The sequence below is a fragment of the Suncus etruscus genome, chromosome 5, assembly GCF_024139225.1.
Source record: "Suncus etruscus isolate mSunEtr1 chromosome 5, mSunEtr1.pri.cur, whole genome shotgun sequence".
Taxonomy (NCBI): Eukaryota; Metazoa; Chordata; class Mammalia; order Eulipotyphla; family Soricidae; genus Suncus; species Suncus etruscus.
In genome coordinates, this window is record NC_064852.1 from 130517647 (window position 1) to 130531860 (window position 14214).

The following is a 14214-nucleotide window of genomic DNA, read 5'->3' on the forward strand; positions in this document are numbered from 1 at the left end:
TAAGATCTAAAGTTAGTTATATGAAGATATAGAAAAGCTAAAAGCATAAATTCCAATGTGTTTAAATGATATAAAAAAGGTAAAAGTCTCCTTAGATTGTTATAGAGAAATAGAAGATACTTAAGCTATCACACGAACAGACAATAAAGGGGGTATTTAAATGCAGCTACTATAGCTATAACTATAACTATAAATATCCTGCTAGTTCTATTTCTCTAGATAACAAATAAAAATGACCAAAATTATTGCATGCACATATATGAATGGAATAATACAGGAGAACTAAAGTAAGTTTGAGATACTATGTGATTTATTAGAAGAAAAGTACTCATTGTACAAATGGGAAGAGATTGAAATGGTTTTATTGTAATAGGTGATGAAGTACAGTAAATAAATTAACTGGCAAATAGATTCATGTGGGGGAGTTTGACAGTTTTATGTTCCCTAATTTATTTTTCGTCAGTGACATAAGGAACACTGCCATTGCTTAATAGAGTTTTGGAAATTATCAAATGGACACTATTATTAGTTTAATATTTATTTTAGTAAAGTAACTTGGTCAACATCTGGTATATAAGGGTTACCCACCCCCCAATCGCTGTACTCGAAGATCTGTCCTGGCAGTGCTTCAGAGACCAGATAAAGTTCTGGGAATCGAATTGAAATAAGCCAAATGAAAATCAAGCGCCTTTAGCTTTGTACTATATACATGGCCACTTTGATATGTTTAAAAGGCAATAGAAATTTATAAAAGGCAATTAAACTTCATATTTTATAATTATTTAGGGTAGGTAAATGTGAAAACTCGATTTGAGGTCTTAAAATACCACACTATGAAACTGTTTCAAAAATGTGTGCAGCACTATTCACAGTAGTCAAGACATGAAGCAACCTAAGTATCCAAGAATAGATAACGAAATAAACTGTGGTTTATAGGTCCACAATGGAATACTACTGAGCTTCAAGGGAAAAAGAAATACAATGATGTGAATAGAAGCAGAGAGTTTCATGAAAAGTCACTCAGAAGAATAGCGACTCATACAAAAATGATATCTCACATATGAGGTATGTTGAGAAATATTAATGGGATAACAGTCACTGGCAAAATAAGTTGATAATCTCTCTATGAGATGGGATCTACTAAGCTGGTGGTGAACAGGTGGGTGAGAAGGAGACTGACATTGTTGGTGGGCATTTTGTTGGAACATTATATTTATAAAACTCTACCATTGTAAACCATGATTTTTTGGGGGGAAGATCACACCTGGTTGTTCAGGAATAATTTCTGGTTCTGCTCTCAGAAATCACCCCTGGCAGGTAAGGGAATTCATATAGGGTGTTGGGGATCAAACCCAGGTTAGACACATGTAAAACAAATGCCCTACTAGTTGTACTATTGCTCCAGGCCCTCTAAATAATTTTTAAAAATTAAAAGTTGTAGGCCACAGGGGTCCTAAAAATACAGTCCATGGGCCAAATGCAGCCCACTGAGTAGGACATTTATCTGCCTTACAACTTGTTTTTGACACCACTGTCTGTCATGTATAGCAGTTGACTCTTCTCAGGCCCACAATGTGGGATGTGCGCTGAACTCTCTGACTCCCTCCTTCTATCTCTGACTCCTCCTCTTAGTCTCAGGCTGGGGTCCTCAAACTACAGCTCCCCAAAAGCAGGCCCATCTCAGACAAAGATCCTCAAACTACCACTTCCCGAAAGCAGACCCGTAGTTTCCATTGAAATGCTGGTAAGTTTGTTGATTTAATTTTACTTGTTCTTCATTTTTTAAAATTAATATCTTTATTTAAACACTTTGATTACAAACACGATTGTGGTTGGGTTTCAGTCATGTAAAGAACACCCCCCTTCACCAGTGCAACATTTCCATCCCCAATGTCCCAAATCTCCCTCCTCCCCACCCCACCCCACCTGTACTCTAGACAGACTTCCCTCATTCATTCTTGTTCTTCATTTTAAGTATTGTATTTGTTTCCATTTTTTTTAATTCAAAATAACATATGTGAAGTGTGCATAGGAATTTGTTCATAGTTTAAAAAAAGTTATATATTCCAGCCCTCCAACAGTCTGAGGGACAATTAACTGGCCTCCTGTTTAAAAAGTTTGAGGATACTTATAAGGAGTGATAAGAGAACAGGTAGAGGATTTGTCTTGTACTGTATCAACCAGAGTTCTATCCCTGGCAATTTATGTGATCTCCTCAGACCCATCAAAAGTGATCCATTAACTAGATAACCAACCTTGAACCCTAAGCATGGTTAGACATTATTCAAATTAACAACAAAATAAATAAAAAAATAACAAAGCAATTTTGTCTTGTGCTTTTATATGTGCCTTTTTTAACTATATCCATTGATACTTCCTTCTCAAATTGTGACAATCATAGAACCAGTACTCTAAATTATATATTCTTTTATATACCTCTGCTTTAAGATGCTATCATTTTATTTATTCATACCACTATGCAGTTCACCTGTCTTGCCTGGTATATTTTAGGCTGCACTATGAAAGTGAAAGATAATCCCATACTCAGAAATAAAGGGAGTCATTATTTTATATAATATACCAGGCATAAATGTTTCAGAATTGGACGAACTAGAAATTATACAGTATAATCATTATTATAGTTTATTTATTATCTCTGCTGCTATACATTTTACATCTTTATAGTTTTATTTAAGTTAATGTTCTGTAATTAATAATATTTTGCCATTCAACTGGACATTTGACAACATAGTGAACAATGTTAATAGTCTTAACTGGTAGAATTCTACTAGCATTTTTGTCGTGGAGCCAAAGAATGTTGCACACATACAACAATTTCCCACAATAAGGAAATATCTGATTCAAGTAAGCCTGATATTTCAGTGAGTCATTTCAGTAGCAATGAGGACTATTGTTTTATTATTATTCATTAGCAATAAAAGCATATTTCTTTATGTCAGTGGGGAAAAGATGACCCTTATTTTTGTGATTTGTTTTTTTAAATTTATATAAGCCTTGAATTATTTTTTGCCTTGTTTTGTATTGCTTTGTTTTATATTATAACCAGCTGTGCTCAAGGTTTAGTCTTAGCAGAAGGTGGAGGAACAAATAGGGTTCTGGAAATAAAAGCCACATTGTCTCATTATAAAGCCTTAATTGCTGTGCTATCTTCATGTTCTTGAATGTTTTATTTCATATATTATTAGATGAATTTAATAAAAGGAAATATTCTGCTATATAATCATTGGGGGAAAAGACTGATAATAATGATTCATTAAAAAACACTTTTGGGGGCCAGAGTGTTAGGGCATTTGCCTTGCAACAGCTGACCAGGACTGAGCTCACTTCGATCTCAGGCCTCCCATATGGTCCTCCAAGCCATGAGTGATTTCTGAGCACAGAAACAGAGTAACGCTCAGCATAGCCAGGTGTGGCTCCAAAATCACAAAAATAAATAAATTGCTTTATTAAAAAATAGAAATAAATTAAAACACTTTTGTAATGTTACAGTTACTAAATTAAAAATATATACTTACATAAAATGTATCTGTATAATAAAAATAAACTTTTTGAAAATAATTTTATTATAAATTATAACTCATTATTAAAAGGAATAAAGATACTTAAAATAAAAATACACTTCTTGTTCATTGATTGAAAGAATTCATATTATTAAAATGATCATCTTACATAAAACAATACTCAAATGCAATGAAATTTTCATCAAAACGCTCATGGAATTCTATAGGGAAAAGAAAAAATATTTCTAAAATTTCTATAACATTTACAATAACCCAAAGTAATATTGAGAAATTATTATAAGTCTTCAATAATACTACTCCATTAGCAAATAAAGGAAGAAATTGATAGAACTCCTTCAGAATAAAAAAATCTATGCACTATGGAAGAAATTATAGTTAATATAAAAGATACTGAGTGGGATAAAATATTTTCCCATGATACAACTGATGAGGAATAACATTAAATATATTTAAAGTACACAAAACTCAACAAAAAAGAAACAACCAATCCTATCAAAAATGGGAATATATGTGTTCACTAATGAATTTTTCAAACTTTCAAGAGGAACTACTGCCAATCCTTTTCAGGCTCTTTCATAAAATTGAAGAAAAAAGGAACACTTCCAAATAGTTTCTATGAAGCGAACTTCACCTTGATAACAAAACCAGACAGAGATGCTACCAAAAAAGAAAATTGCAGACCAATATCCCTGTTGAACACAGATGCAAAGATCCTCAACAAAATTCTGGCAAAGTGAATACAATGCATCATCAAGAAGGTCATTCACCACGACCAAGTAGGTTTCATCCCAGGAATGCAAGGATGGCTTCACATCCATAAATCAATAAACATAATACACCATATCAATGAAAAGAAAAACAAAAATCATATGATCATATAAAGGACCAACACACATTCTTGATAAAACTCTCATCAAGATGGGAATAAAAGGAACTTTTCTCAATATAGTCAAGGCCATCTACCACAAGTCAATGGCAAATATTATAATCAATGGAGGTCAAATAAAAATCTTTCTCTTAAAATCTAGCACAAGACAAGGCTGCCCTCCTATTCAACATAGTATTGGAAGCACTTGCCATAAAAATTAGGCAAGGAAAAGATATCAAGGGCATTGAGATAGGTAAGGAAGAAGTCAAGCTCTCACTGTTTGTAGGTGATATTATACTATATTTAGAAAATCCTAAAGACTCTGCCAAAAAGCTTCTAGAAACAGTAGATTCATATAACAAAGTGGCAGGCTACAAAATTAACAGGCAAAAGTCAAAGGCCTTATTATACACCAATAATGATAAAAAAGAAATGGACATTAAAAGGACAATCCCATTCACATTCCTGCTCCACAAACTCAAATATCTTGGGGTCAACTTAATAAAGAGGTGAAAGACCAATGCAAAGAAAACTACAAAAGACTGCTTCAAGAAATAAGAGAGAACAAAAGAAAATGGAGACACATAGCCTGCTCATGGATTGGCAGGATTAATATCATTAAAATGGAAGTACTCCCCAAAGCATTGTACAGATTTAATGCAATCCCTCTAAAGATACCCATAACATTTTTTCAAAGAAATAGATCAAGCACTCCTGAAATTCATTTGGAACAAAACACCTGTGAATAGCTAAAGAAAACCTTGGGAAAAGGAATATGGGAGGCATCACTTTCCCCAATTTTAAACTGTATTACAAAGCAATAATTATCAAAACAGCATGGTATTGTAATAAAGACAAATCCTCAGATCAATGGAATAGACTTGAGTATTCAGAGAATATTTTCCATCATACAATCAACTAATCTTTGATAAAGGGAAAGAAATTCAAAATGAAGCAGGAAAGACTCTTTAACAAGTAGTGTTGCCACAACTGGTCAGCCTCTTGGGAAAAAAGCTAACTCAGATCCCCAAATAACACCATGCACAAAAGTCAAATCTGATTGGATTAATGACCTTGTTATTGAGACTAAAACCATATGATACATAAAAAAAACAGATAGGTAAAATACATCATGACATTGAGACTAAAGGCATGTTTAAGTAGGAAACAGTACTCTCCAAACAAGTGGAAGCAGAGATAATCAGAAGAGAATTATTAAGCTGAGAAGCTTCTGCACCTCAAAAGAAAGAATGCCTAGGATACAAAGCCACCCACCAAATGTGAGAAACTATTCACTCAATTTCCATTCAGAAAAGAGGTTAATATCAAAAATATACAAAGTACTGACAGAAAATTTAACAAGAAAAAAACATCTAAATCCCTCAAAAAATGGGGAGAAGAAGTGAACAGACAGTTCCTCAAAGAAGAAATACAAATGGCCAAAAGACACATGAAAAAAAATGCTCCACATCACTAATCATCAGGGAGATACAAATCAAAACCACTATAAGTACCATCTCACACACAGAGACTGGCACACATCACAAAGAACAAGACCTATCAGTGCTGGTAGGATGTGAAAATAAAGGAACTCTTCGCTGCTGGTGGGAATGCCTTCTAGTCCAGCCTTTATAGAAAACATTATGGAGATTCTTCAAAAAACTGGAAATTAAACTCCCATGTGATCCAGCTATTCCACTCCTAGGGATATAACCCTAGGAACACAAAAATACAATTTAAAAATCCTTTCCTCACACCTATATTCATTGCAGAATTATTTACTATAGCCAGACTTTAGAAACAATCACGATGACCTTCAACAGATGAATGACTAAAAAAACTGTGGTGCATGTACACAATGGAATATTATGCAGCCTTCAGGAGAGATGAAGTTATGAAATTTACCTATACATGGAACTTGGAATTTATTATGTTAAGTGAAATAAGTAAATCAGAGGGCGAGATGGACATAGAATAGTCTCACTCATCTATGGGTTTTAAGAAAAATTAAAGATATTACTGTAATGAGGCCCAGAGACAATAAGCTAAGGGCTGGAAATACCAGAAGGACAGGCTCACAATTTGAAGCTCACCACAAAGAGTGGTGAATGCTATTAGAGAAATAAATACACTAACAACTAGCTTGATAATGTTAAATAATGAGAGAAGTAGAATGCCTGTAGCAAATATAGGCAGGGGTGTGGGAGGCGGGCATTGGAGGTGGGAATGTTGCACTGGTGAAGGGGGGTATTCTGTTTATGACTGAAACCCAACTACAAACATGTTTGTAATCATGGTGCTTAAATAAAGTTCTATAAATATTTTTACCATATTTAGTTTTATCTTTGCTCAAAAAAGTGAATAGCAGTAAAAAACTTTATAAAATATATATCCAATAGTCATATAAAATATCACTATTATCAGAGAAATTCAAATCAAAACAATGAGAACCTTTAATTTTAATGGAAATGTCATATAACAAATATTTTACAATCATTGCTAGTGTGAATACAGTGAAAAAGGAATCCTCATTCACTGTTGGTTAGACTCTCATCTGGTTATGGAAAATAGTTTGGAGATTTCTCAAAAAATTAAAAACAAATTCATATGACCCAGTGATTTACTCTTTGATATCTATATTAAGGTATAAGCAAATGAAAGTGAACTGCAACACAATGTTTTATAATGAATAAGATTTGGATAAAAACCAGCTACTGTCATACACATGAGTGGATGAATAAATTATACTACATAGACATAATCGACTTCTACTCATATATAAGATAAGATGAAATTTTGCATATTGCTTTAGCTTGGATGGAACTGTAGAGTATCATGCTAGATGAAATGAACAAAAAGAGGAAAGGTAAATGCTGAATGATGTCCCTCAGAGAGAGCACAAATGGACAAAAACCTGATACAGTTCCTAAAACCTAATAATTGAGATTAACAGAAGAAGATCAGGGCTAGGAGTAGGTGTCTAGCGACAATGGTTCAAGAATCTGAGCATACAGTGCCCGGCATAATTGTGTAGCATTGTAAGCATAAAACAACAATATCATACTATTATAAAGCATAATACTTCAATAAAAATTGATTTATAAAACAATTGAGGTCCAAAATTTGTTATCAAATTATACTGATACTGACAGGTAAACTAAGTGTTGGGAATTCAAACACAATCATAGAAACTAAGTTTTTAACTAAATAATGTTCTCCATATGGAAAGCTATGATGTCAAGCAGTTAACTGATTCTGTTTGCATCTATTGATGTGTTAAATATACAATTAAAAGGTTTTCTTTATGCTAAACTCTACTAAAGAAGTAAAATGGGGGCCGGGCGGTGGCGCTAAAGGTAAGGTGCCTGCCTTGCCTGCGCTAACCTTGGACGGACCGCGGTTCGATCCCCCGGTGTCCCATATGGTCCCCCAAGCCAGGAGCAACTTCTGAGCACATAGCCAGGAGTAACCCCTGAGCGTTACTGGGTGTGGCCCAAAAACCAAAAAAAAAAAAAAAAAAAAGAAGTAAAATGATCAAGTTAGGATAACTCTTAACTGCTTAGCGCCTGAGCTCTCCTAGGCTGTTTTATCCCATAAAGTATAAAGAAGGTTAATATGAGAAATAAAAAATATTACAGAGGGGAAGTTCCAGATGTCCACTGAGATCATTTTCCAGATACATAACAACATGGAACTGCAGAAAGCTTTCAATTAGTAGTTGCTTGGTAACCCAAACAACAGACCTAACTCATGAAAAGAGTAAAGATTCAGTTTTTTATTCTTATTCTTTCTTTTAAAGTCTTGTGAAGCATGTGTTTTATTTAGATAATTTAAAATAATATCCGTATTAGATATAAGGAATAGAATGAAATTCTTGCATAATATTTTAGATTGAGAAGTTTCACATAGATTTGACACTGTGAATAACAACATGGGAAAGTTGTCTGGGTATGAAGGTCTGAGAAGCAAGGAAACCAAGGATGTAAATTCTGGTCAGAGACCAAAAACCATGAAGAGGAGATGCTCTGGCTCCAAAAAGTCCCTCATATTTCTGGCTTTTGTCATATCATATAATGCCTGACCTAGACATATCATGGCCACATACAATGATAAAAATCCACTCCCACGAGGTTGGGATACACTAGGTATACATTTATTTAGAATAAACTTAATCTCCACAAAGTATAATAGCAAAGTTATCCTTTTACTTAATGTGGCACAAACATCCTTTGTACAAAGTACACTAATACCTTGTGCATATGATAACATAAAGTTCTTGATTTTATTTCTTGCTATCTTTAACATATGCTACAATGGGAAATTAATTCTTGTGTATGATATAAATTAATTCATAGTATGTTACATCATAAAGGAATAAAGAGAACAAATCAAAGGTATTCGTACATGTATGTGCATGTATATCCATACTATAGTTCTTATAATAACATAAAGAAGAAATGTTCATGACAATTATAGTCCTCACTTTTGCAATTGGTCACATGATTATAGCTGGTATGTGTAACTACTTTCTTTTGCTCATTTTACATTCCTTTAACTTTCATCAACCATCCCAATTGGTTATAGTTTTGTACATGGTAGGTTGTCTCAATACATTATTTCTGAAGGATTTGAGTAAAAAATTTTATCTGAACTGAGTTGGTGGAATTTTCTACTAATCTTCATTAAATGTTAATGTTGATGCTAAAAGACATATACATATATTTTTTGTTACAGATATATCTTTTCTTTTTTTTTTTTTTTTGTTTGTTTTTTGGGCCACACCCGGCGGTGCTCAGGGGTTACTCCTAGCTGTCTGCTCAGAAATAGCTCCTGGCAGGCACGGGGGACCATATGGGACACCGGGATTCGAACCAACCACCTTTGGTCCTGGATCGGCTGCTTGCAAGGCAAACGCCGCTGTGCTATCTCTCCGGGCCCCAGATATATCTTTTCTTACCTCCACTGTGGAATAGTATTCTAGTTTCTCCCTGGTAGTCAGGATCAATCACCCAAGTTAATTCTCTGTCTTTATTAAACAATTGATTCAGAGCACACAGCACTCAAAGTGGTTGGGTGGCAGTTTTCAGTTCAATGGAATTTTTGTTGTGTTTTCTGCTGAAAACTTTCATCCCTCTGGAAGAAGGTTAGGCAGCAAGATCATAAATTCATGAAAACAGAAAACAAAAATTTTGCTACTGGGTTATTAGGGGGTTTATTAGGGGTATTGAGTTGTGACACTCCTAATTCCACCCCTTAATTCCTGGACCCATGAATCCTGACTATTGGAGAAACAACAACATATATTGGGAACAGACTCAGAGAATATAGTCTTCTACAGAACCTTTCACCAATGTTAGATCACATTCTGTCTTTACCTAAATCAAAGGCATTCCCCAACTTCCTCTTTCTTTCTTTCTTTCTTTCTTTCTTTCTTTCTTTCTTTCTTTCTTTCTTTCTTTCTTTCTTTCTTTCTTTCTTTCTTTCTTTCTTTCTTTCTTTCTTTCTTTCTTTCTTTCTTTCTTTCTTTCTTTCTTTCTTTCTTTTCTTTCTTTCTTTCTTTCTTTCTTTCTTTCTTTCTTTCTTTCTTTCTTTCTTTCTTTCTTTCTTTCTTTCTTTCTTTCTTCTTTCTTTCTTCTTTCTTTCTTTCTTTCTTTCTTTCTTTCTTTCTTTCTTTCTTTCTTTCTTTCTTTCTTTCTTTCTTTCTTTCTTTCTTTCTTTCTTTCTTTCTTTCTTTCTTCTGTCTTTACCTAAATCAAAGGCATTCCCCAACTTCCTCTTTCTTTCTTTCTTTCTTTCTTTCTTTCTTTCTTTCTTTCTTTCTTTCTTTCTTTCTTTCTTTCTTTCTTTCTTTCTTTCTTCCTTCCTTCCTTCCTTCCTTCTTTCCTTCTTTCCTTCTTTCCTTCTTTCCTTCTTTCTTTCTTTCTTTCTTTATTTCTTTATTTCTTTCTTTATTTCTTTCTTTATTTTCTTTCTTTCTTTCTTTCTTTCTTTCTTTCTTTCTTTCTTTCTTTCTTTCTTTCTTTCTTTCTTTCTTCTTTCTTTCTTCTTTCTTTCTTTCTTTCTTTCTTTCTTTCTTTCTTTCTTTCTTTCTTTCTTTCTTTCTTTCTTTCTTTCTTTCTTTCTTTCTTTCTTTCTTTCTTTCTTTCTTTCTTTCTTTCTTTCTTTCTTTCTTTCTTTCTTTCTTCTGTCTTTACCTAAATCAAAGGCATTCCCCAACTTCCTCTTTCTTTCTTTCTTTCTTTCTTTCTTTCTTTCTTTCTTTCTTTCTTTCTTTCTTTCTTTCTTTCTTTCTTTCTTCCTTCCTTCCTTCCTTCCTTCTTTCCTTCTTTCCTTCTTTCCTTCTTTCCTTCTTTCTTTCTTTCTTTCTTTCTTTCTTTCTTTCTTTCTTTCTTTCTTTCTTTCTTTCTTTCTTTCTTTCTTTCTTTCTTTCTTTCTTTCTTTCTTTCTTTCTTTCTTTCTTTCTTTCTTTCTTTTTCTTTTCTTTTGTGGTTTTTGTGTCACACCCGGCAGTGCTCAGGGATTATTCCTGGCTCTAGGCTCAGAAATTGCTCCTGGCAGGCATGGGGGACCATATGGGGCACCGGGATTCGAACCGATGACCTCCTGCGTGAAGGGCATGCTATCTCTCCATGCTATCTCTCCAGCCCCAACTTCCTCTTTCTTAACGTAAACCCTTTGACTTGTAAAATCCCACCTGGATCTCAATCAACCATCCCCTCTCTGTTGAACTTATAATAATAGAATAATAAGAGGTTTCAGTTTGGCTTGATTTACTTACTTACTTACCAAGAGGTGAGAAGCCACACGGCTCCATGATTCTCTCCTGGCTGGAGAAAATTAATTGACACTTGGTTTATTAATTTATCATGGCTACCCTGCTTTAGACTCGTTCACCCAGAGTTAGAAATACAGTGCATGGGGGGTGATTTCACACCCCAACATTTTTTTTTTACATTCCAACATTTTAAGGTATTGTCATCTAACTGATACTGTGACTTATTCTTCAAAAAGACATTTTCACATTACATCAAGCAAGCTGATTCATGATAGTAGTGAAGGTGGCTAATACAGTAAATTCTGTGAACATTAAATCATTAGTCCTCTCTTTTACTGTGTAGTGAACTCCTTGCTTAAAAACAATGTTGTTGAAATACTCAGATGATGGATAAAACATTCTGAAGATCATAGATAGGAATTTGGCAGAAGATTTGAATGAAAAGATAAACTCATGTAATAACTTATTTTAGTCCTAGTATTTTAAAACTGCTACATACTAATGAATGTTAAACCATATAGAATCAATGCATGAATCTGTATAAGGATACTCTAATAAATTTAAACCAGGTATCAAAGGATTTTTATTTTTAGTTACACATATTCATAATGCAACTACTTGGGTAAATCAGTAAACCTATCCTTGACTTATTTCTTTTTTTTGCGAATTCAAGTTTTTTTGCAATTCAATTAATTTATATTGAAGAAAGCACTAGAACTCACTTCATGTCTAATAACTAATTTACATGGTTAGCAATAAAAAGCATCTGTTTCAACTTGAACTAAGAGAGGGCTGCCCTATCTCATCTCCTAATGGTATGATGCAATCAGGAGACATGTCATCCTTTGCTCTAAGCAAAAAGCAAATTAGCTATTTACAGAAGACTGACTTTGACAAACATGGACTGGACAGAACCTATCAAGGGACCAATGAGAAAGTTCCTAGACTAAGCCTTGGACTAGGATTCGTACAAAAACTAAAATCTCTAACCCTAGAGGTTTGACTTTGACAACTGCCACTGAGTAGAACTTCTGGAACCATGCTAAATTCCGTTAGGCTTAGGCCAAGGGAATTCCCGTTCTAATTCCCTAATATCTAGTGTGCCTATGCAAAAAGGAAAGAAGAAAAAGAAGAGGAGGAGGAGGAGGAGGAAGAAGAAGAAGAAGGAGGAGGAGGAGGAGGAGGAGGAGAAGAAGAAGAAGAAGAAGAAGAAGAAGAAGAAGAAGAAGAAGAAGAAGAAGAAGAAGAAGAAGAAGAAGAAGAAGAAGAAGAAGAAGAAGAAGAAGAATTTTTTTGTAAGAAGTTGTTGATTTTGTTGGTCTGGATTTTGTTTTTGTCTTTTGTTTTGTTTACTTTTTCTTCTTTTTTCTCTTTCTTCTAAATGGATACTTATAACACCTAGATGGACTTCTAGTTTTACTCTTTTTGTTTGTCTTTCATTTCTTTTCTTCTCCCATATCTTTTGTAATATCTAAAATAGAGCCACATTACTGGAATCACCTTGATCAGCTTCATAACTGGAGGGGGATAAATGTATGGTACCAAGACCAGACAGTCGTGTGTTCATTTGGTGGTAATAAAAAATTACCAGACTTGAATATTAAATCCAAAGTCAACAACAACAGTATCAATACCCAATCTACAACACGTTATACAAGGGGGGAATAGATACACTAGCATTATGAGGGGGGTAAAGGAAGGATATGAAGGATACAGATGGGAACAGAGGTGAAGGGAGGACAACACTGGTGGTGGGAATGCCCCTTATTCATTGTCACTATGTGCCTTAAATATTACTGTGAAAGATTTATAATTCACTTTGACCACAATAAAATTTTTAAAAAAGAAAAAAAGCATATGTTTCAATGATCATTAATTGTACATAGGATCTACTAGCTCAAATTAAGACACTCTGCTTTTTGGGAGAAAATATTTGTATACAATATGTGTAATGAACTAATAAGCAAAATATATAAAGCTCTCACAAAGCTCTGCGTTAGAAAACTGGTAACCCATCACAAATGGAAAGAGAAATGAATAAATATTCCCATAAAGGGACCTAAATATGGCCAATAATTATATCAAAAACTAGTAATATTAAAGTATATTAAAAACCATATCATCGGGGCCGGGCGGTGGCGCTAAAGGTAAGGTGCCTGCCTTGCCTGCGCTAACCTTGGATGGACCGCGGTTCGATCCCCTGGTGTCCCATATGGTCCCCCAAGCCAGGAGCAACTTCTGAGCACATAGCCAGGAGTAACCCCTGAGCGTTACTGGGTGTGGCCCAAAAACCAAAAAAAAAAAAAAAAAACCATATCATCACATATTATCAGTAAATTATAAATCAAACAGCAATGAAATAAGATCTCACAACAATGATAATAGCATATATCAAAAACTAGAAATAACAAGTCTTAAAGTAGTGTATTAAAGAAAAAGAACTCTTACTTACAATCAATGGAAATGTTGTCTAGTTCAACTGCTGTGGAAAACCAGATGGTAATTTCTCCAAAAATGCAAGAATATAGCTCTCATTTGACACATAATGCCTATTCTTGGCATTTACCACTGAAATATAAAAACATTAATTCAAAAAATTGGATTAATTAAAAAACATTAATTCAAAAAATATATGCAACAATGTTCACTGAAGCGTTTAGTATAGTAATTAGGATCTAGAAACTATCCAAAAACAAATGAGTATATAAAGAAGCTGTGGTATATAACACAAACACAACTCACTAACTGTATATCTCTCTCACTCTCTCTCAAACACACACACTCTTAATGGAATAATATCTAGCCACAAGGAAGAATGAAATTATGCAGTCTAGTGACATTTGGATGGAACAGGAGGGGGTGTAATGCTAAGCAAAGTAATCAGAGGAAGAGAACAGCATTTTCACATATCCCTGGTTTATAAAGCAGCATAATATGGGAATAAAATGTATCAATGTAGGCAAGCCCTTTACTGTCGATCACTCAAAGAAATAATTTCAAAGAAAGGAAAAATGGGTTGGGAGGGAGAT